At 43.5% G+C, this 22046-nt stretch overlaps 1 long non-coding RNA gene across 1 annotated transcript; it reads left to right on the forward strand.

The window, feature by feature from the left end:
- Positions 1 to 876: 876 nt before the first annotated feature.
- Positions 877 to 21863, forward strand: LOC306887955. The gene is made up of 4 exons (XR_013785709.1): positions 877 to 1030; positions 11290 to 11453; positions 11924 to 12017; positions 20270 to 21863. It is a non-coding gene; the product is annotated as an uncharacterized lncRNA (long non-coding RNA).
- Positions 21864 to 22046: the final 183 nt, after the last annotated feature.

A 22046-nucleotide genomic window follows, 5' to 3' on the forward strand; every position in this document is an offset into this window, starting at 1 on the left:
GTATTCTATTGACCATGACTAATTTCTCACGACTGAAGTGATTGTTTTTGGTGGAAGGATAATATAAAACGTAATTAGAGATACTCAAGTTCTGCACAAACGCAGACATCCAATAATATTTATCGCATTTGGAATGAAAATGGAGAAGAATAAAGTGCTATACAGGAGTTGGACAACAAACCTAATAGTTTAAGTGGTTGGCTGGTTACATAAATGATGGTTGAATGAAAACAATGGTAATGAAATGCTGCTGGAAGATGACTCTAAATAGCCCACTTACTACAGTATGTTTGCTTATGCCAACATATGCCATTATGTAATATTAATTTTGTAATATGAATTTCAATCAATGACACACTGAGGAACTGACTGGAATATATACGTATTGGGTAAGAAAAAAATGGAAACCGCAATAAATAAAACAGCAGAAGAGTAGTTTATGTAAAGAGTGAAATGGATAAGGTACTTATTCCATTTGATTTTGCAAATTAAAAATGACCTCACAGTCTGTTTGAATACAAGAATTACTTTTAATGTCTTTTGAGGCTGTGTTCGGCACATTGCGTGGAACACTTATTAAGACACATTTAATTAATTGGAAACAACCTTTTTCTGTTTATTATATCAAGTATCGCCCACTAAATATCAAGAATGAATATACAAGAAGTCTTAGTCACATGTCAGGCAAACATAAAAAGTTGATATGTTAACATTAACTCCAAAAAAAACAACAAAGCAATTTCATTGGATGACATCTGACCCCTAACCAAGTGTCGTTACTAAATCTAGTGATTTTATACCAAAGTGAACCTTCACCCACAGATGGAAAACACACACACACTAACTTTCAGGGACAAAACCACAACCAGTGGTAGGATGAGGCTGCCTCGTCAAAACCCAAATTGGACTAATTTTTCAAGAAGGATGGATTAAAAACCAAAGTTATGTCATTTAAAAGCATTAATGCCTTTGAGTACTGCTGGTCTCATTGCACTAGGTTGGATCCCAAAGCATAAACCAAATAAATAAGGTTCGTATTGACTTTTTTTGTTAACTACACAAATCATACACAAAAATAACTGTATAATACAATATAATATAATAATTATTTAAAGATGGTAAATATAAATAAACCATGTCTTATCGTATCAGCTTTATCAGAGTTATATATTATAGTTCCAGACCTGTATGAATTGCGTTCTTCCTTTGAACACAAAAAGAAATAAAAAATACATACATGTGTGTGTATTTATATATATATAATAAATATACACATATATTATGTCAATGAAAACTTTCATTATGGAAGCGATTAATCGTGATGAATCGTTTGACAGCACTATTCAAAACATAATATATAAACAACATAAAACATAATTAAATTGTTTTAAACATCTTTTTTTTTTTTTACTTTTCTGTAGTTGAAAGCACTATATGCCAGGGAAAGAAGACATCTTGGACTTTAATAGTGTTATAATGTGAACTGGTCAGTTTTTGAGATGTAATATGTGTTAACAGGTTATAATCATAATCAAATTAAATATACATACATACACACACATATATAAATAAATAAAAAAACCCTGATGCGTTCTATATGATCTATAAGAACAACTCTCTTCTGCTCACATTGTAATACAAGGCCCAGAGGAGATTGCAGGAACTTGGACTGTGAAGTTCGCTCCATATGGACTCTTTGATTATGATCTTAGGAAAAATCCAGTTGCCAGAACATTTTTTGCGGATGTTTTGGGGTCTGCTGGTATGTGAATGTAGACGAGGGTTATAAGGGCTCGTTGCTACAGTGAAGCCCAATCCTGTTGCTTGTGTGCTGGGGTAAGATCACACTGACCCTGGCTCAGCGCACGGAGCAGCCAGACGAGAATAATAAGCCTGGCTCCATAACCCACAACGTCCTGTAGACGCCCTGCCATTCTTCACCTCTGACAGATCAAGTGCTGGCATATTTCACTCTGCTTGTCTTAACACTTGATGCTGCCTGGCAACATACACCACCCTACTATGGCTAAGACGTGGTTTCTGCAGCAATTTCAGACTTGAGTTGATGTCACCAGCCAAGCATCTGCGGTGCACAGTGACTTTTTCAGTCTGTCATTGTGACGGGATACGGAGCTGACACAAGAAGTGAGGAAAAGTTAACAAGTCCAGCTTTACTGGCATTTGAGCATGACAATTAATCTAACAACTTTCTTCTGTCTTTATAGCAATCGTGGGTAGTTAAAAATATTTAATTTCATTTTCATGCATGTGGTATTTTTTTGCAAAAAAAGGGGCTAAAGGAAGGTTTGATATAATATTTAATGTACATTATAAATATTTATATATATTATTTATTATGTTTTAAAGAAATCTCTTATGCTTGCCAAGGCTGCATTTAATAATAAAAAATACAGTAAAAACAGCAATATTGTGAGATGTGATTACAATAAAAACTGTTTTCTATTTAAACATAAAAATGTACTTTTAATTATTATTTTTTTAAATGTACATTAAATTTTGATGGCAAAGCTGAATTTTAGCAAAAATAATTTACTGAAAAAAAATATTTAAAAAAATACATCAAATATATATATTTTTTTACTTGTAAAACATAGATCTTTGTTTTATTTATGACTTTGAAAAATCATTTTTATAGTGTGATATTTGGTGATCAAGTGACATGTAAAACAGGTAAGGAAGATTCAGAAAGAAATCACTGATTAAATGTTGCGATGGGCTCTTTAAGAGCTAGTAGCAGCGGTGAACCAAGCCCCGAACAGGAGAAGGGGTAAAAGATGCAAAGATGCTGTTGTGGAATATCTGAAAGATACAGGGGTATATTATAGGATTTAGATAGTAGTGGGGTAAAATTGAAATTATTATAAAATATATACTTTTTTTTTTTTTTTGAGTGGAATCATTGAGATATAGGCTAATCCATGCTGCATACTCCGGTACAGTAGGTGGCGGTATACATCTGATAAATCATTTGCAATCCGCCATAAAACCAATAATAATAAGAAGAAGAACTAACTGCTACTTGCTGAGAGCGTGAGAGAAAGTTCTCGGTTTTGCTAGAGAGAACTTTACATTGTATATGGCGCACAGCGGCGCCATATACAAAGATGGCGCCGCTGTGTTCGGACGCCGTTAGGTTCGCTCCACTGAGAATTTGCTTCTACCTTCCTTTTTACTTAGTTTTACTTTCTCTTTTTACACATCTCACGTCGGCACTGATCACCTACAACATAGATACACTTTTGGACATTGGAAACCGCTACACCAACCTGTTTCAGGCCACTTTATCCACGAATCCTGCGTGGCCTCTGGAGATTCTTCGGAACGCGGAGATAAACAACACCCCCCCCGAGGCGACGGATCAAGAAACACCGCGGGAAGCGCGCTGGAATTCGAGTCAGACTCAGGAAAAGGGCTCACAGTCCTCCTCTCCCAAGCATTCTCCTCGCTAATGTCCAATCCTTGGAGAATAAGATGGACGATCTTAGAGCCAGGATTAGTTTCCAACGGGACATTAGGGACTGTAACATCCTTTGTTTGTCAGAAACGTGGCTTTCGTCCTCGGTCCCGGACACTGCTGTAATGCCGAGTGATAACTTCTCTGTCTTTCGGACGGACAGAACAGCAGAGGCCGGTAAATCCAGGGGTGGAGGAGTATGTTTCATGATCAACAAGAAATGGTGTGACCCCAGGAATATCTCCATTCTGTCGCGTTCCTGCTCGCCTCATCTGGAACATCTTTCCATTATCTGCCGCCCATTTTATCTGCCCCGGGAGTTTTCATCGATCATTGTTACTGCTGTGTACATTCCACCACAGGCGGACACTGGCTTGGCTTTGTCTAAGCTTCACGATGTGCTCAGCGGCCACATTAACAAACATCCTGACGCTGCCTTCATCATCGCGGGGGACTTTAACAAAGCCAACCTCAAGCAGGTCATGCCGAACTTTTATCAACATGTATCCTGTCCAACTAGAGGACCAAACACACTGGATCATTGCTACACTCAGTTCAAGGATGCCTACAAAGCCCGCTCACTACCGGCTTTTGGCAAATCGGACCATGCCGCCATCTTTCTAACACCGAGATACAAACAAAGGCTCGTTCAGGAACCTCCGGTGCAGAGAGTAGTGACGCGCTGGTCCTCCCATTCAGAGACTATGCTGCAGGCGGCGCTTGATGACGTCGACTGGGACATGTTCCGGGCGAGTTCTTCTGACGTCAGCGAGTTCACGGATGTAGCATTAAGCTTCGTAAACACGCTAACCGAGCAAGCTACAGAAACAATAACGATAAGGACATTCTCCAATCAGAAACCGTGGGTGGACAGAACAATCCGTGCCGCGGTTAACACACGCACCGCCGCTTACAATGAGGCTCTTCTGTCTGGGAATACGAGCGAGTACAAAGCATCGTGCTATGCTCTCCGACGCGCAGTAAGAGCCGCCAAACACAGATACAGAGAGAGAATTGAGTCTCATTTCCAGCTCAACGACTCTCGACGGATGTGGCAGGGACTGAGGACCATCTGTGACTTCGGAAACAAATCCTCCGCGGAGGTGAGAGCAGATCCGTTGCTGGCCGACGAGTTAAACATCTTCTACGGCCGCTTCGATGGCAACGGCGGCGGCGCATCTCTGCCGACCAGCGCGTCTGGAAGCAACAGGCAGAGCAGCGATGATCCTGTAATCACCGTGTCGGAGGATGAGGTTCGGAGGGCGCTAAAGAGAGTGAACGTCAGGAAAGCAGCCGGACCTGATGGGATAACCGGCCGTGTTCTGAGGTCCTGCGCCGATCAGCTCGCTGGTTTGTTTACTTCTATCTTTAATGAGTCCCTTGCTACCGCCGTGGTTCCCACCTCATTCAAAAAATCCATCATTATCCCTGTGCCAAAGAACAATAAACCCTCTTGCCTGAATGACTATCGCCCAGTTGCCCTCACATCTATAGTCATGAAGGTTTTTGAGAGACTTGTAAAGAGCCACATTTGCTCCTCCATCCCTGATACTCTGGACCCTCTTCAGTTTGCCTATCGCCCAAACAGATCCACGGACGATGCCATTTCTCACGTTCTCCACTCTTCCCTCACACACTTGGATAGCAACAATGGAAATTATGTAAGGCTGCTATTCATTGACTATAGCTCAGCTTTCAACACTATAGTCCCCATCAAGCTGGCATCTAAACTCACAGACCTCGGCCTAAACTCCTCACTCTGTGACTGGATTCAAGACTTCCTCACCGGCAGACCTCAAGTGGTGAAAGTTGGCCAGTTCACCTCAAACTCCATCACTCTGAACATAGGAGCCCCACAGGGCTGTGTCCTGAGTCCCCTGCTCTACTCTCTCTACACGCATGACTGCGTGTCCTCTCACAGCTCCACATCTATTGTCAAATTCGCTGATGATACTGTGGTTCTGGGCCTCATCTCCAACAACGATGAGACCGCATACTTGGACGAGGTAGAGAGACTCACATCATGGTGCCAGGACAACTGTCTCTCTCTGAATGTGAGCAAAACTAAAGAGCTGATCATGGACTTCAGGAAGAGACAGCAGCAGCCCTACACTCCTCTTATGATCAGTGGGACCCCTGTGGAGAGGGTGAGCAGCTTCAAGTACCTCGGCGTAAACATCTCCGAGAACCTGACTTGGACTACACACATCCAAACACAGGTAAAGAAAGCCAGGCAAAGACTGTACCATCTGCGACAGCTGAGGAAATTCAGGGTCTCACCAGCAATCCTGAAAACTTTCTATTCAGGGACCATAGAAAGCGTATTGACTCAGTGCATCTCAGTGTGGTATGGAAACAGCTCCAATCAGGACTGCAAAGCACTACAGAGAGTTGTGCGCTTAGCTGAGCGCATCTCAGGGTCTGCTCTCCCCTCTCTGCAGGACATCTACCTCAAACGCTGCAAAAATAGAGCTGTCAAAATAATCAAGGACTCAAATCACCCTGGTAACCAGCTATTCACTTTGCTTCCATCTGGTAAGCGCTTCCGTAGCCTGATGGCAAAAACTGAGAGACTTAGGAGGAGCTTCTTCCCCCAGGCCATCAGGCTCCTAAACTCTAACTCTGTGTCATAACATCACTTGACTCCATGTAAATATCACCATATCAATAAGCTATTCATAATTTTTCTCTACCTCATATTGCTGCTATTATATACCCTGTACAACTTTTTTGCACATTATTTTGCACATTCCTCTTAGTACTATTTAAGTCAACAACATACTGACCTGCACATTTATATTTATATTTTTTATCTATCTTTTTATTTTATTCTTTTATTTTATTTTATTTTTTTTATTTTTTTCTACTTTTCTTCTCTTAATATTTGTATACTTTATAATTGCACTGTCCTTGGAGCGGACCTGACCTACATTTCACTGCTGGTTATACTCTGTATAATTGTGTATGTGACAAATAAAACTCTTGAATCTTGAGAGTGAGACGAGGCAGCTACAAGGAGCGATCTTCAAAACCTCTCCATGTAAGTGATCGAATACAACAGAAAAACAGGATTTCTGATCTGATGCTATAATATGAAGGAGCTGTTGCCTGAGTAAGAAGCGGATGAGGTGGAGATTTGTGAAACAGAGATCGATGCAGACCCACAGAGCATCAAAGTGCCACAAATGAACTTCCTTGTTTGAAAATATATAAATTTCTTGCCTTGGTGAGTTACAATTCAAACATTAACTTGATATTTATTGAAGGAAAGTGTCGTGAATCTGATGAGGTGTGTTTTATATAGGCCGTGTGAGCCAAACTGAATGGCACATGGGCTAAAGCTAACGCACGTGTGAAAATGCTAATGAGCTAACGAAGTATCGTAAAGTATGGTATTTAAGTGTCAATGTGTTCAGTAAGTGTTAAAGTGTTGAGTTAACGTGTTATTTGAAGTGCATATACAGGTCCTTTTCAAAACATTTGCATATTGTGATAAAGTTCATTATTTTCTGTAATGTACTGATAAACATTAGACTTTCATATATTTTAGATTCATTACAACACAACTGAAGTAGTTCAAGCCTTTTATTGTTTTAATATTGATGATTTTGGCATACAGCTCATGAAAACCCAAAATTCCTATCTCAAAAAATTTGCATATTTCATCCGACCAATAAAAGAAAAGTGTTTTTAATACAAAAAAAGTCAACCTTCAAATAATTATGTTCAGTTATGCACTCAATACTTGGTCGGGAATCCTTTTGCAGAAATGACTGCTTCAATGCGGCGTGGCATGGAGGCAATCAGCCTGTGGCACTGCTGAGGTGTTATGGAGGCCCAGGATGCTTCGATAGCGGCCTTAAGCTCATCCAGAGTGTTGGGTCTTGCGTCTCTCAACTTTCTCTTCACAATATCCCACAGATTCTCTATGGGGTTCAGGTCAGGAGAGTTGGCAGGCCAATTGAGCACAGTAATACCATGGTCAGTAAACCATTTACCAGTGGTTTTGGCACTGTGAGCAGGTGCCAGGTCGTGCTGAAAAATGAAATCATCTCCATAAAGCTTTTCAGCAGATGGAAGCATGAAGTGCTCCAAAATCTCCTGATAGCTAGCTGCATTGACCCTGCCCTTGATAAAACACAGTGGACCAACACCAGCATCACTGACTGTGGGTACTTGACACTGGACTTCAGGCATTTTGGCATTTCCCTCTCCCCAGTCTTCCTCCAGACTCTGGCACCTTGATTTCCAAATGACATGCAAAATTTGCTTTCATCCGAAAAAAGTACTTTGGACCACTGAGCAACAGTCCAGTGCTGCTTCTCTGTAGCCCAGGTCAGGCGCTTCTGCCGCTGTTTCTGGTTCAAAAGTGGCTTGACCTGGGGAATGCGGCACCTGTAGCCCATTTCCTGCACACGCCTGTACACGGTGGCTCTGGATGTTTCTACTCCAGACTCAGTCCACTGCTTCCGCAGGTCCCCCAAGGTCTGGAATCGGTCCTTCTCCACAATCTTCCTCAGGGTCCGGTCACCTCTTCTCGTTGTGCTGCGTTTTCTGCCACACTTTTTCCTTCCCACAGACTTCCCACTGAGGTGCCTTGATACAGCACTCTGGGAACAGCCTATTCGTTCAGAAATTTCTTTCTGTGTCTTACCCTCTTGCTTGAGGGTGTCAATGATGGCCTTCTGGACAGCAGTCAGGTCGGCAGTCTTACCCATGATTGCGGTTTTGAGTAATGAACCAGGCTGGGAGTTTTTAAAAGCCTCAGGAATCTTTTGCAGGTGTTTAGAGTTAATTAGTTGATTCAGATGATTAGGTTAATAGCTCGTTTAGAGAACCTTTTCATGATATGCTAATTTTTTGAGATAGGAATTTTGGGTTTTCATGAGCTGTATGCCAAAATCATCAATATTAAAACAATAAAAGGCTTGAACTACTTCAGTTGTGTTGTAATGAATCTAAAATATATGAAAGTCTAATGTTTATCAGTACATTACAGAAAATAATTAACTTTATCACAATATGCAAATTTTTTGAAAAGGACCTGTACATGACTTAATAATGAAACTGTTTGAATTGAAGATTAATTATTGTTCTGCCTTGTGTTTTTTATAAGCCTGTTTTTGTTTTTTTTGTGAGATTCGAGTTCTTCTGTGACGTGTTTCCTGATTCATGCTGGACGCACGAGGTGCAATTTGTATATGTGCGAGCCACCCACAGAATCGTTTTCTCTGTTGAACTGTTTCATTGAGATCATCTTGTTTTTTCTATTTTTTCCTTTTTGATTTCTCAACATTAACTGTGATCCTGAACTGTTCTAAAAGAATCAACCGTTCTACGTACCTGTAAAAAAAATAAAAATAAGAGTGTGGATATTATTATCAATTATTGTACTTTAATTGTTTACCTATGTGATTCACACATTTTGAGCAAAAACTAAAGAGTACTTTTTTTTTCTCCTAATACAAAATCAAACTGAATCCGAAAACAAGACTTTGTATTGATTGTTCACTCACCTGCTGTGCTGTTGACCTCTCTCCAGTAGTCACACCTTTCTTCTGATCAATTGGCCCATACTGAACGTTACGCTAGTGACACACTAAACACGTTACACGCTACAGACATTTCTTAATTATGCTGCTCAATATTATTGAGGAAAATATAAATATGTACTGTATGTATTCATACACACACGCACAGTACAGCATCACCAAAAATAAAACGGAACATTTAATTTTAAGGGTTACAGAAAGGCTAGAAAATGTGCGGAAAATTGAGCTAATAAAAAACTGAATTAATATCGTTTTTGGCACAAAAAAATTTAATTATTAGTGGACCTCGAAGAGAGAAAATTTATAATAAAAAATATGACAGAAGCCCTTTAATAGTTCAGTAGCTTAATGGTGCCAAGAGCCCACTGCACCTTCCTGCAGAATCATGTGATGTTCTGGAAGTAATGCAATTAAATGCCAGCTCTCTGTGTCCACTTAAACTGCTCTCTTATTTCCAACTTAATAAAGAGATGGGAACAGCTTTCCTGGGTTGTGGGAAATCCAAGGCCATACTGGAATGTTATTCAAATCATTTATTTTTTGACACGTTGTTCTTCTGCTCATTTCATGCTGTCAGTGTGGTTAGAGTTTCATTAATAATCAATTACAGATGCAATTCCTTTTAAGGTTAAATTAAAGTTGACATAATCACCAAATCCTTTGCCATCAGTGTCCAGAAATGCAATTATGATTTTTATTTAAAAAATTTTATTTTTTATTTTATAATTGTTTAGTGATGCCAAATAACTACATAACTACAGTCTGACCTTATTTCACAGACTACCTTAAAAGGCAGTTCACTGAAAATAAAATGCATTTTTGAAGTAAAAATTAATAAATTAACCAAAAAACTAACAAATTAATTCTGTCATCTTACCATGTAGTTCCAGACTTGTATACTTTCTTCGTTTGAACACAAAAGGAAAGAAAAAAAAAAAAAAAATTATTTTAGGGATTTTTCAAGCTTCAAAATATAATGCATAAACAACATAAAACAATGAAATTGATTTAAACATCTTTTAAAAAAAACTTTTTGGTAGCTGAAAGCACTATGTAAAAGTGCTGTAAAAAGATTGTGGAATACTTAAAAAAACAACGTTCCTCAACGTCAAATTGCAAAGGCTTTGCAAATCTCATCAACTACAGTGCATAACATCAAAAGATTCAGAGAAACTGGAGAAATCTCTGTGCGTAGGGGTCAAGGCCGAAGACCTTTGTTGGATGCCCATGGTCTTCGGGCCCTCAGATGACACTGCATCACTCATCAGCATGATTCTGTCATTGACATTACTAAATAGGCCCAGGAATACTTCCAGAAACCACTGTCGGTAAACACAATTCGCCGTGCCATCTGCAGATGCCAAATAAAGCTCTATCATGCAAAAGGAAGCCATATGTGAACATGGTCCAGAAGCGCAGTCGTGAACTGTGGGCCAAGGCTCATTTAAAATGGACTGTTTCAAAGTGGAAAAGTGTTCTATGTTCAGATGAGTCCAAATTTGACATTCTTGTTGGAAATCACAGACGCTGTGTCCTCCGGGCTAAAGAGGAGGGAGATTTTCCAGCGTGTTATCAGCGTTCAGTTCAAAAGCCAGCATCTCTGATGGTATGGTGGTGCATAAGTGCATACGGTATGGGCAGCTTGCATGTTTTGGAAGGCACTATGAATGCTGAAAAGAATATAAAGGTTTTAGAGCAACATATGCTCCCCTCCAGATGACGTGTATTTCAGCAGGACTATGCAAAACCACATACTGCAGCTATTACAACAGCATGGCTTCGTAGTAGAGGAGTCCGGGTGCTGAATTGGCCTGCCTGCAGTCCAGATCTTTTACCTATAGAGAACATTTGGCGCATCATTAAACAAAAAAGACGACCACGAACTCTTCAGCAGCCGGAAACCTATATCAGGCAAGAATGGGACCAAATTCCAAAACTCCAGAAACTCATAACCTCGATGCCCAGACGTCTTCAAACTGTTTTGAAAAGAAGAGGAGATGCTACACCATGGTAAACATGCCCCCGTCCCAACTATTTTGAGACCTGTAGGAGGCATCGAATTTGAAATGAGCTCATTTTGTGCATACAATTGTAAAATTTCTCAGTTTAAACATTTATGTTATCTATGTTCTATTGTGAATAAAATATTGGCTCATGTGATTTGAAATTCTTTTAGTTTTCATTTTATTCAAATTTAAAAACGTCCCAACTTTTCAGATTCTGTTCATCCTGCTCATCGTGAACATGTTTTGTGTACATTAGGAGCTATAGCTGAAGGATGTGTGTGAAGCAGGTCTCCTGGAGAGATGTTAGCACAGCAGGAGTGGTGCACAGTTACTAAAGATGTTCATTACAAGTGACGGCACTCTCTGGATAGAGGTGATCAAGCATGCAGTTTAGGACACATGGAATCTTGCCTGCAACAGGTTGGATGGCAATTTGAACATTTCTCATTCAATACTCTCTAATGTCTGTCTCTTTTTCTTCACTGTCTCATATTATAAAAACATATTTATTTTAATCATTTTACATTTTTCCAGCAGCAAAAAATCAGTTTCTTAATGCATGTCACAAATACAACTATAAGAAAAGACAGAGTTGATGGACTGTCAAAAACACACCTGTTCTCAGTTACCTTTTGACCTGGCTTGTATTCCTCTATTTATGGACATTCATGTGCAAGCAGCAAATATCTGCACCTCACTTTTAAAAGTGCAGAGGAATCTTGAGGTTGTTCTGCCATATCTCTTCCAAGTGAGGTTTTGGACCTGTAGATTCCATAATTTTTTCATTATTTAACCGAAAGGCATTTTTTAATCCATGGAATATCACTTCAGACACATACCTCATGCTTCTGAATTCCAGGAGCATAATGCTAAACCCCATTTTCCACCAGAATGGTGCTGGTTTTCATGCCGGAGCTGGTACTTCTTGGCCGAGGGTTCAAAACCAGCCTACTGTTTCCAGTGACATGAGAACTGAAAGATGATGTAAGTTAACTGACGTTGTTACATAAACATAGGGCATTGCAGTCTTTGCTTGCCAGATTTAAAAAATTATAAATTATTAAATTGTCAAGTAATTTAATAATATATAACAAATAAAATACACTACAATATATAAAAAATAAAAGTCATAACATTCAACACAGGCTTATAATATTTTAATATTTTTATTTTAGACAGACAGGAATGATAAGCCTATGTGTCTGGATATTTCAGCAATCATGTCGTGTTTGACAGGTATTTTTGATGCCGAATGAGTGAATGACTGACTCTTTTGAGTCAGTTCCTTTCGGACTTAGTTCACCCAAAACTGAAAATTCTGACATTAATTACTCACCCTCATGTCGTACTAAACCCGTAAGACCTTCGTTTATCTTCGGACCACAAATTAAGATATTTTTGATGAAATACGAGAGCTCTCAGACCCTCCATAGACCGCAACACAACTGCAATATTCCCAGGTCCAGAAACATAGCAAGGACATTGATAAAATGTGACCGGGGTTCAACCGTAATTTTACAAAGCTATGAGAATACATTTTGTGCGCAAATCATTTTTTTTTCTCTTTGCGCACAAAACGTATTCTCATAGCTTCGGAAAAATTACGGTTGAACCCCTGATGTCACATGGACTATTTTACAGATATCCTTGCTACATTTCTGGACCTGGGAACATTGCAGTTGTGTTGCTGTCTGAGAGTCTGAGAGCTCTCGGATTTCATCAAAAATATCTTAATTTGTGTTCTGAAGATGAACGAATCTAGATGAACGTGTTTGGAACAACATGAGGGTGAGTAGCCTAATTAATGACCGAATTTTCATTTTTGGGTGAACTCTCCCTTTAAAATCGGTTCAGGATTCACAAATTTCACAGTTTGTATTCAGGACAGCTCTTTCACTCACTGAATCATTTACAGCGTATGAATCGGTTTGCGACTCACACATTTCACGGTCTGAATTCAGGACAGCTCGATGACTCACGGAATCATTTGTAGCAATCGGTTCGTGATTCACATATTTCTAGTGATGGCGAAGCTTTCACACAATTGTATTGGAAAAAGGCTCATTACTCGAAGCTTTACAAAACGGTTTATGCTGTGGCCATCTAGAGGTCATAAAAATACTTAACACCTTCCAAAGTGTTACAGCCAGTGGTTTCACATCTGGTTCTACTGATTCTTTGTTTTATTATATTTTATATAAATAATGGTCATTGTCAAAGTCCTTCATTGGTGTTGTGTACTGGCACTAAAATAAGTAAAATAAATTAAACATACATTCATAAATTAAATCTGTAATCTGTTTATTTTAACATTGCCTCAGTCCTTAAACTGTAATTTCATGGCCAACGTTAATTTTTGAGCTCAATATATAAATTACAATAAAAAACAATGCTAACACATATAATGTAAAGGAAACGGTGCTGAGGTTCGCTTCGTTTGAACCAGATACTGAAGCAGTCACGTGGTTTTCTGGCGAATGAAGCTTCGGACATTATAGATCACGTGCTTTTCTCAAAACGAATCAAGGTCCGATACAGTGCTTCAATCTGAATTTTCTTTTTTTTTTTCTTCTTTTTTGGTTTGTTGATACAAGCTTCGAAGCTTTGGTGTTGAATGTAGCATCGCTACATATTTCACAGCCTGAATTCAGGACGGCTCGTTCACTCACTGAATCATTTATAGCGTTTTGTAACGTGCTAGATGAAATTAATATTCTCCTTCACTTACCGTCAACCAAAACCAGCGTGTAACTGCATCCCATAGTTTTAAATCGATTAAGAGGGTCTTGACACCTCCACATATGTAGCACGTGAACGACTCTGTGCAGTAGGTAAAAACACTTCCTGAGTATCAAAAACACCTCCAAACACCAAATAGGCCTATGTTTACTCTGGAGTACAATGCAGGCGTCTCTTCTGCTGTGGTAACAGGCTGAACAGTTCCAGATTGGGCACCTGCTTCGGCATTCTGTCTGTGGAAAAGGGACGTAGAAGTTTTTATTCTTTATATTTTATCGCTGCATATTGATGGCTACTAAAATATGTCGGAAGCAGCTTAGTGTAGATAGATCTGTTAAATGGTGGATACAAAGAAGACGGATTGTTAAGTAAGAATTTAACTTTTGACTGATAATACAATGGTCTGCCAGAGACATTACAGTTGCAGATCAATGTATAGATCTGCCCTCCCAGGCAGCAGGGCTGTTTCATGTGATCATTTTATGCTGAGCAATGAAAAATGTGACATTTAAACTGGCCATGCTATCTACTGATGTGATATATTTATAAAGGTGCATGTTTACATCTATTGTTTAGTAATATAAACTAATGCTTACCATTGAGTATCATATTGTGCATGCTACAGCAGTTTGATAAAAGACGTGAATGTTCATAGAGTTACATTTAGTAATGATGATAATAATCAGAATAATTAATTTGCCACTATAGACTTTTGAATGTTTAGTCTCAGTTGTGTGTATATGGTTACACTTCAGAATTTAGAAGTGGAGCCATGGGTCCAAAATTAAACATGGCAACTTAGGGTTCCCTTCCAGGAACTTCGAGCTGCGTCGAAAACGCATATGGGAACGCCTTCAGCGTGACCAGGCTCTGAATATGATGTGTAATCAGTCAAACAAGGGCGAGGCGTCACGGGCGGGGTGACGTCACGACCAGGAAGCATATAAGCACGTGCGGCGGAGCCGGCTTCAGCTTTTTGTCATTCAGCGAAGCGCTCTGTGTGTGTCAGTCTTATTTACTGTTGTTTGTCCTAGTTTTAAGTGGAAAGCATTCAGTATCATGCCAAAGCCAAGGGCAAGCTCAGGGGTGAAGCTTTCAGACCACGTTTTGAGTTGTGTGTGCATCCTTGCCCTCGCTATATCACGAGCGAGGACACACACGATTTGCGCGTGGTCTGCCTGGGTGCGGAGCACGCAAAATCGGTCTCCGCACCCGGAGGGCTCTCTTCGAGAAGGGAGCCTTTGCGAGTTCCCCACGCGGTGCCGGTCCCGCTGCTGCCGAGGCAGAGCGGCGGCTGCACTCGTGGGGCTCGCAGGCTGATCTGGCTGGCGAGTGTGAGACGGGCATGTCCCTATCTTCTCCCGTATCAGCCAGATCTGGCGCCCCGTCTCTCGGTGTGGAAGCTGTCTCTTCCCCCGAGACGAGGGCTCAATGCTTCGTCTCTCTTCCTCTGAGGAGGTTGATGTGACGAGCGTTCACGAGGTTTCGCCGCCTCTGTCACCCCAATATGATATAACTATGAGCTTTGTAAGCTGCAGTGTTTGCACAAGCATAAAATGAATAAAGCCGGTCCCGCTTGCCTTTAAATCAGAGAGAAAAAAAGGCAGAGCGGCGGCTGCGCTCGCGTGCACAAGCATAAAATGAATAAAGCCGGTCCCGCTTGCCTTTAAATCAGAGAGAAAAAAAAGGCAGAGCGGCGGCTGCGCTCGCGGGGCTTGCAGAGAAAAAAAAGAGAGAAAAAGGCTGATCTGGCTGGCGAGAGTCAGACGGGCATGTCCCTATATCCTCCCGCGCCTGATCTGGCGCCCCGTCTCTCGGTTCGGAAGCGGTCTCTTCTCTTCCCCCGAGACGAGGGCTTGACGCTGCGTCCTCCGAGGAGGTTGATGTGACGAGCGTTGACGAGGTTTCGCCGCCTCTCTCGCCCCAGAGAGCTACTTCTACACAGGAGCCTTCCGTTTTCCCCGATCTCCTCACCGAGGTGTCGAGATCGCGGGTGAAATCTTTCCGTCCCGGCCATTCGTTCCCGCGGGAACTGAAAGAGCGCGGGTATGCGGCGATGCCGCGGGTTGAACAGACGCTTGCGAGCTATCTGTCTCCCTCTACGGCATCGCCTTTGAAGGCTCCTGCTCTGCTTACAACATCTTTGGTGGGCAGAGGGTATGCGCTCTCTATAAACTCAGGTGGCTGCTGGGCGGGCGCAGCCTCCTCTGCATACCAGCTCCTCGCGCAAAAGGTCCTGACGGGCGAGCCCCAGGACCGCGGAGGGCGACCCCTACTGGGGTGGAGTGGCTTGCATCGCGGCACTCGGTGACCACTTCACCTCGGTGCCCTCCAGGGACTTGTCTGCTGACCCTGCCGCTGTTCCAGGGCACAGCCGGTCCCAGCGAGTATATTTCTCAGGTTTGTCCGCCCGGCAGCGCGGAACCGAGAAACTCGCCTCAGCCGCCAGATTACGCGTCTCATCCCGGTGCGCCGCATCGAGACAGCGGTCTGGCCGCTTCTCTGAACCCAGAGGTCAGTCTCGAGAGACTGATTCCCTTAAGATCATTGGGCAGCGAGCTGCCGAATGTGTCTCTTTGGGTCCTGCCTTGCAGGGTCTGGTTCGTTCAGAGGTCCTGACAGGTGAGCCCCAGGACTACGGAGGACGACCCTTACTGGGGTGGAGCGGCTTACACCGCGGCACACGGTGACCGTCTCCCCTCGGTGCCCTCCAGGGACTTGTCTGCTGACCCTGCCGCTGTTCCAGGGCACAGCCGGTCCCATCGAGTATATTTCTCAGGTTTGTCCGCCCGGCAGCGCGGAGCCGAGAAACTCGCCCCAGCAGCCAGGCCACGTGCCTCCTTCCGGTGCGCCGCTTCGAGACAGCGGTCTGGCTGCACCAGAGGTCAGTCTCGAGAGACTGATTCCCTTAGTAGAGCATTTGACAGCCTGGCAGCGGCTGCCGAATGTGTCTCCTTGGGTCCTGCAGACCGTAGCGAGAGGCTATCGTATTCAGTTCGGCGGGCCACCCCCGCTGTTCTGCGGGGTTGTTATGACTGCGGTCCGCCCCGGGCAGGCTCTGGTTTTGGAACAGGAAGTTGGTACTCTGCTGAGGAAGGAAGCCATCGAGTTGGTTCCTCCTCACGAGACCCAGTCCGGTTTCTACAGCCGGTACTTCATTGTTCCGAAGAAGGATGGAGGGCTGAGGCCCATACTGGATCTGCGTCTACTGAACCGCTCAGTCAGAAAGCTGAAGTTCAGGATGCTTACTATCAAGCAGGTCGTGACTCAAATCAGGTCCGAGGACTGGTTTGTCACGATAGATCTCAAAGACGCATATTTCCATGTTTCCATCCTTCCTTCTCACAGGAAGTTCCTGAGGTTCGCCTTTGGGGGGAAAGCGTACCAATATCGGGTTCTTCCCTTCGGCCTAGCACTTTCACCCCGCACTTTCACCAAGTGTGTGGATGCGGCACTGGCCCCGTTGCGGCTTCAGGGCATCCGCATACTCAATTATATCGACGATTGGTTGATCCTCGCTCAATCAGAGCGGTTGGCGGTTCGGCATCGAGATGTCGTTCTCGCCCACATGAAAGAACTGGGGTTGAGACTGAACGCCAAGAAAAGTGTGCTTTCTCCGGTTCTGAGAATCACTGATCTAGGCGTGGTGTGGGATTCGACCATGATGCAGGCACGATTGTCCCCTGCTCGGATCGAGTCGATCCTTACTACAGTCAGGAGAGTGCGAGAAGGCCAGTCACTCACTGTCAAGCAGTTTCAGAGACTGCTGGGGCTCATGGCAGCTGCGTCCAGCGTGATACCTTCTGGCCTGCTGTACATGAGACCCCTACAGTGGTGGCTCAAGACCAAGGGGGTCTCCCTGAGGGGAAACTCACTCCGCGCTGTCAAAGTGTCACGCCGTTGTGTCCGTGCCTTCGACATGTGGAGGAATCCTTGGTTCTTGTCCCAGGGCCCGGTGTTGGGAGCTCCTTGTCGCCGCGTCTCGCTAGCGACGGACGCTTCCCTCACCGGTTGGGTTGCGGTCATGAGTGGCCACCCTGCCCGCGGTCTGTGGAGAGGTTGCCACCTGACGTGGCATATCAATCGGCTAGAGATGTTAGCGGTGTTCCGTGCACTCAAGCACTTCCTCCCAGACCTGAGAGATCACCACGTGCTGGTGCGCACCGACAGCACGGCAGTGGTCTCTTACATCAACCACCAAGGAGGTCTGCGGTCGCGCCCCTTGTATAAGCTGGCACACCAGATCCTTGTGTGGTCCCAGGGCAAGCTCCTATCACTGAGAGCTGTGCACATTCCTGGGCATCTTTATGTGGGAGCAGGCGTCCTGTCGAGACAGGGGCCGAGGCCCGGGGTATGGATCCTTCACCCTGAGGGGTGAAGCAGATGTGGAAGGTTTTTGGCCAGACACAGGTGGACCTCTTCGCCACTCGAGAGTCAGCGCAATGTCCCCTCTGGTTCCTCCAGCTCCTCCGGGACTGGACGCTATGGTACAGACGTGGCCGAGGCTCCGTCTGTACGCCTTCCCCCCGATCGCTCTGCTCCCTGGAGTTCTGGCGAGAGTGCGCTGGGACGAGGTCAGTCTACTGTTAGTAGCACCGTTCTGGCCGGGCCGAGTATGGTTCTCGGACCTGATATCTCTCCTCGACGGCACTCCGTGGGAAGTGCCCGTCAGGAGGGACCTCCTCTCACAGGCCGGGGGCACCGAGGTGCACCCTCGCCCGGAGTGATGGAAGCTGTTGGTGTGACGCCCTGAGGGGGCACAGCTCATAGCTTACGGTCTGTCAACCGAGGTTGTCGAGACCATCCTCCAATCCAGAGCTCCCTCTACGAGGAAACTGTACGCCTTGAAGTGGAGGCTCTTCACTTCTTGGTGCGGGGACCGCCAGCTCGACCCAGTCAACTGCCCCGTTGGTGCAGTACTGGAGTTCCTGCAGGCCCGTTTCTCCGCAGGGGTAACCCATTACACTGTTAAGGTGTACGTGGCAGCTATTTCGTCATACCACGCCCTTACCGGTGGCCAGTCAGTGGGTAGACACCCCCTGGTTACACGTTTCCTCCGCGGTGCGCTGAGGCTGAGGCCTCCGGTACGATCTCGTCCCTACGTGGGATCTGGCTGTGGTTCTGGAGGCTCTGTGCAATGCACCTTTCGAGCCCATTCAGGAGATAACTGAGAGACTCCTCACTATCAAGACCGTTTTCTTATTGGCTATCACCTCTCTGAGGAGGGTGAGTGACCTTCAGGCCCTGACTACAGCCTCTATTCACTTTGCGCCCGGTTCGGCGAAAGTATTCCTCTACCCCCGCGTGGGGTATGTTCCTAAGGTCCCATCGGTCGTTCCACAGCCGGTCGTACTGCAGGCCTTCTGTCCTCCTCCCTTCGGGAAGCCAGACCAGGAGAAGCACAACCGTATGTGTCCAGTGCGAGCACTAGATGCATACATCCACAGGTCCTCCCTGTGGAGAAAGTCGGACCAGCTGCCTGTGTGCTATGGTCCGCCTAGGAGGGGTCTTCCTGCTACGAAGCCCTCCGCTTAGTAGGTGGATTGTGGGTGTCATGGCTTTGGCATACGAGGCCTCTGAGCTCCCCCCGCCGGTGGGAGTCAGAGCGCACTCAACCCGAGGTGTGGCGGCCTCCAAGGCCTTCTGGGCAGGTGTTCCATGCAGGACATCTGCAACGCAGCTGGGTGGTCCACGCCCCTGACTTTCGTTAGGTTCTATGACCTCGACATCCGAGCCACTCCCGGCTCCTCTGTCCTTTCGTCCTGACAACAGGCAGGGACTTGTCAGTCTGGCGGCGTTGGTATCTCGTTCCCATATGCGTTTTCGACGCAGCTCGAAGTTCCTGGAAGGGAACGTCTCAGGTTACGTATGTAACCATGGTTCCCTGAAGGGAACGAGACGCTGCGTCGCGTTGCCACACTTCCGGCATCCCTGCCAGCGCTTGCTTCATGACTTGAAGCTGAAGCCGGCTCCGCCGCACGTGCTTATATGCTTCCTGGTCGTGACGTCACCCCGCCCGTGACGCCTCGCCCTTGTTTGACTGATTACACATCATATTCAGAGCCTGGTCACGCTGAAGGCGTTCCCATATGCGTTTTCGACGCAGCGTCTCGTTCCCTTCAGGGAACCATGGTTACATACGTAACCTGAGACGTTTTACATTGTTTTAACTTATCAAAATGAGCTAAGCAGTTTTAACTTTTTTGTAATTTAAGTTGAAATGACTTGTACAACCAAGTTGATTATATGTAAAAAAAATAAAAGGAAGCAACTGAACTTTTTTTTTACAGGGTATGTTAAAAAAAAATCAGTTTCATTCCCATTAAAAAATATTTGTGGAATTTTCCCACTTCATTTAGCAGCAAAAGCTTTATTTTGGACTCTGGTTGGAACTCTTCATCTTACATTTCATTCCAAACCATGCATGATTCATTCTCATTCTTCTGTGATCATAACATCTGCGGATGATCAGATGCAGATATATGTGTGTGTTGCAGTGGACCTCAATAAGAAGACTGCATATCCGGCAGGCTGGAGGAGGATGACTCACGCTGGTTTATAAATGGGTCTCAGTACGGTCTCAAACTCTGGGCTATAAGGGATGAGCTTTGGTGCCCCCACAGAGAATGCATTGTAAGTAAAAAACAAAAAAAACACACATTGCACAGCTAACCGGTTACAGAGCAGGATAGTCTGTGCGTGAAGGAGTGGGTTAAGGAAACAGGTGTTATGTGTTACATGGGCACATGATGAGAGGAAGTGCAATGAGAATCTGTATTGTAGCAGTGTGACACACTTTACATGAACAAGTTAAAAACCACATGAGGCTTTGAGATGAATGAAAGCAATAAGAAGGGGGGAAAATCATATTTTGACGTCATTGGTGTAATTGCTTAAAGAGTCAGAAAAAATTATTTGAGGGACTATTACTATCCTATTAGCAAGTCAAACCCAATATCCTCATAGGGTTGGCTGACTTTATGACCCCAGTCTGTCATGGCTATGTGATATTAAAGACTTCCAAACTGCCAGAGAAATCAAATGTTTTGCTCTAATACATTTCGCACACCTGTAAATACTAAAAAAGTACCTGCAAAATGTCTTTTCAGTTGCTAGATCCAATTCGTTAAGCGATTCGCTCCATCTACCCTACTTGAATTATGTGAGAAAGCAAAAGTTATGTTCATTTTTGATTAATATCAAGAATAAGTGTATTATTTCAGGCAGGATCCATCTCATTGGAGTTTTGCCCTTTCATACGTTTCCCTTTCCCACTGCATCAACTTTACAGCCTTGCCTTAAACACCTTCAGATTTATGGAGGAGAGCGGTTCTTACATTTACAAGAGGTTTATAAACTCAGTAAAATGTTATTGTACACCGCTTTCCAAACGGTCAGGCCACAGACTAGCCATGGCAGCGAGAGTCCATGCAGAATTTTAGTCCTTCCCGTTGGCCTTCAATCAAATACTCTGAAGAAAGCAGTTCAAACCTAACCCTAACCCTGACTAGGCCAGAGCCAGCAAAGAGCACTCTGATTCTCCCAGAGAACTACTCTCGGTCTCTTTTTCCTTCATTTCAGGATGCCTGGTTGAAGGCCTGCTGTGAGAACAGCGTCAAAACGTCAGTCTAGAGATGTTTTCACATAGCCCGAAATGAACTGTGGAATGCATATATTCTATCATTATGGAGCCAAAGTCAGCGTGAATAAAATGAAAAGGTGAAACCTTTGGTAAACGGCATGGAAAAATGTTCAGCGAATGAAATTTCTCAGTGCTAGCTAAAAGACAGTGGATGGTGGCTGTGTATATTCTCATCTGCCAGTGGTTAATTATTTTGGCATTGATTATTTATTTAAATTTGTATTCTTTAAATACAAAATTAACAGTGAAAGAGTAGGATTTCTTGATAAAAGTTGGCAAAAATGCAAGTGAAAATACCCGTGTGATATGCCATTATTAAAAAAAAAAAAAAAAAAGTGAAATTTTATCATCCATACATTCAGCTTTGCCAAAAGCGAAAAATTTTAATGAGTGAAAATTTTTCTTATAATAAATAATGTCCTTAAAGGGCAAGCACCACAAAAAATGACTAATGCACTACACTAGACAATACACTACACTGTAGTCATATTTTAATATTACTTATATTTTATTGTAGTAGTTATACTATTTTGAATGAACTTATATTTTTTGTTAATTTTCTATATATTTTTTAGTGATTTAGCTGTTTATTATTTATTAATCTTCAATTTATTTTAACTTACGTTTTAGTA

This window comes from Barbus barbus, assembly GCF_936440315.1.
Source record: "Barbus barbus genome assembly, chromosome: 21".
Lineage (NCBI taxonomy): Eukaryota > Metazoa > Chordata > Actinopteri > Cypriniformes > Cyprinidae > Barbus > Barbus barbus.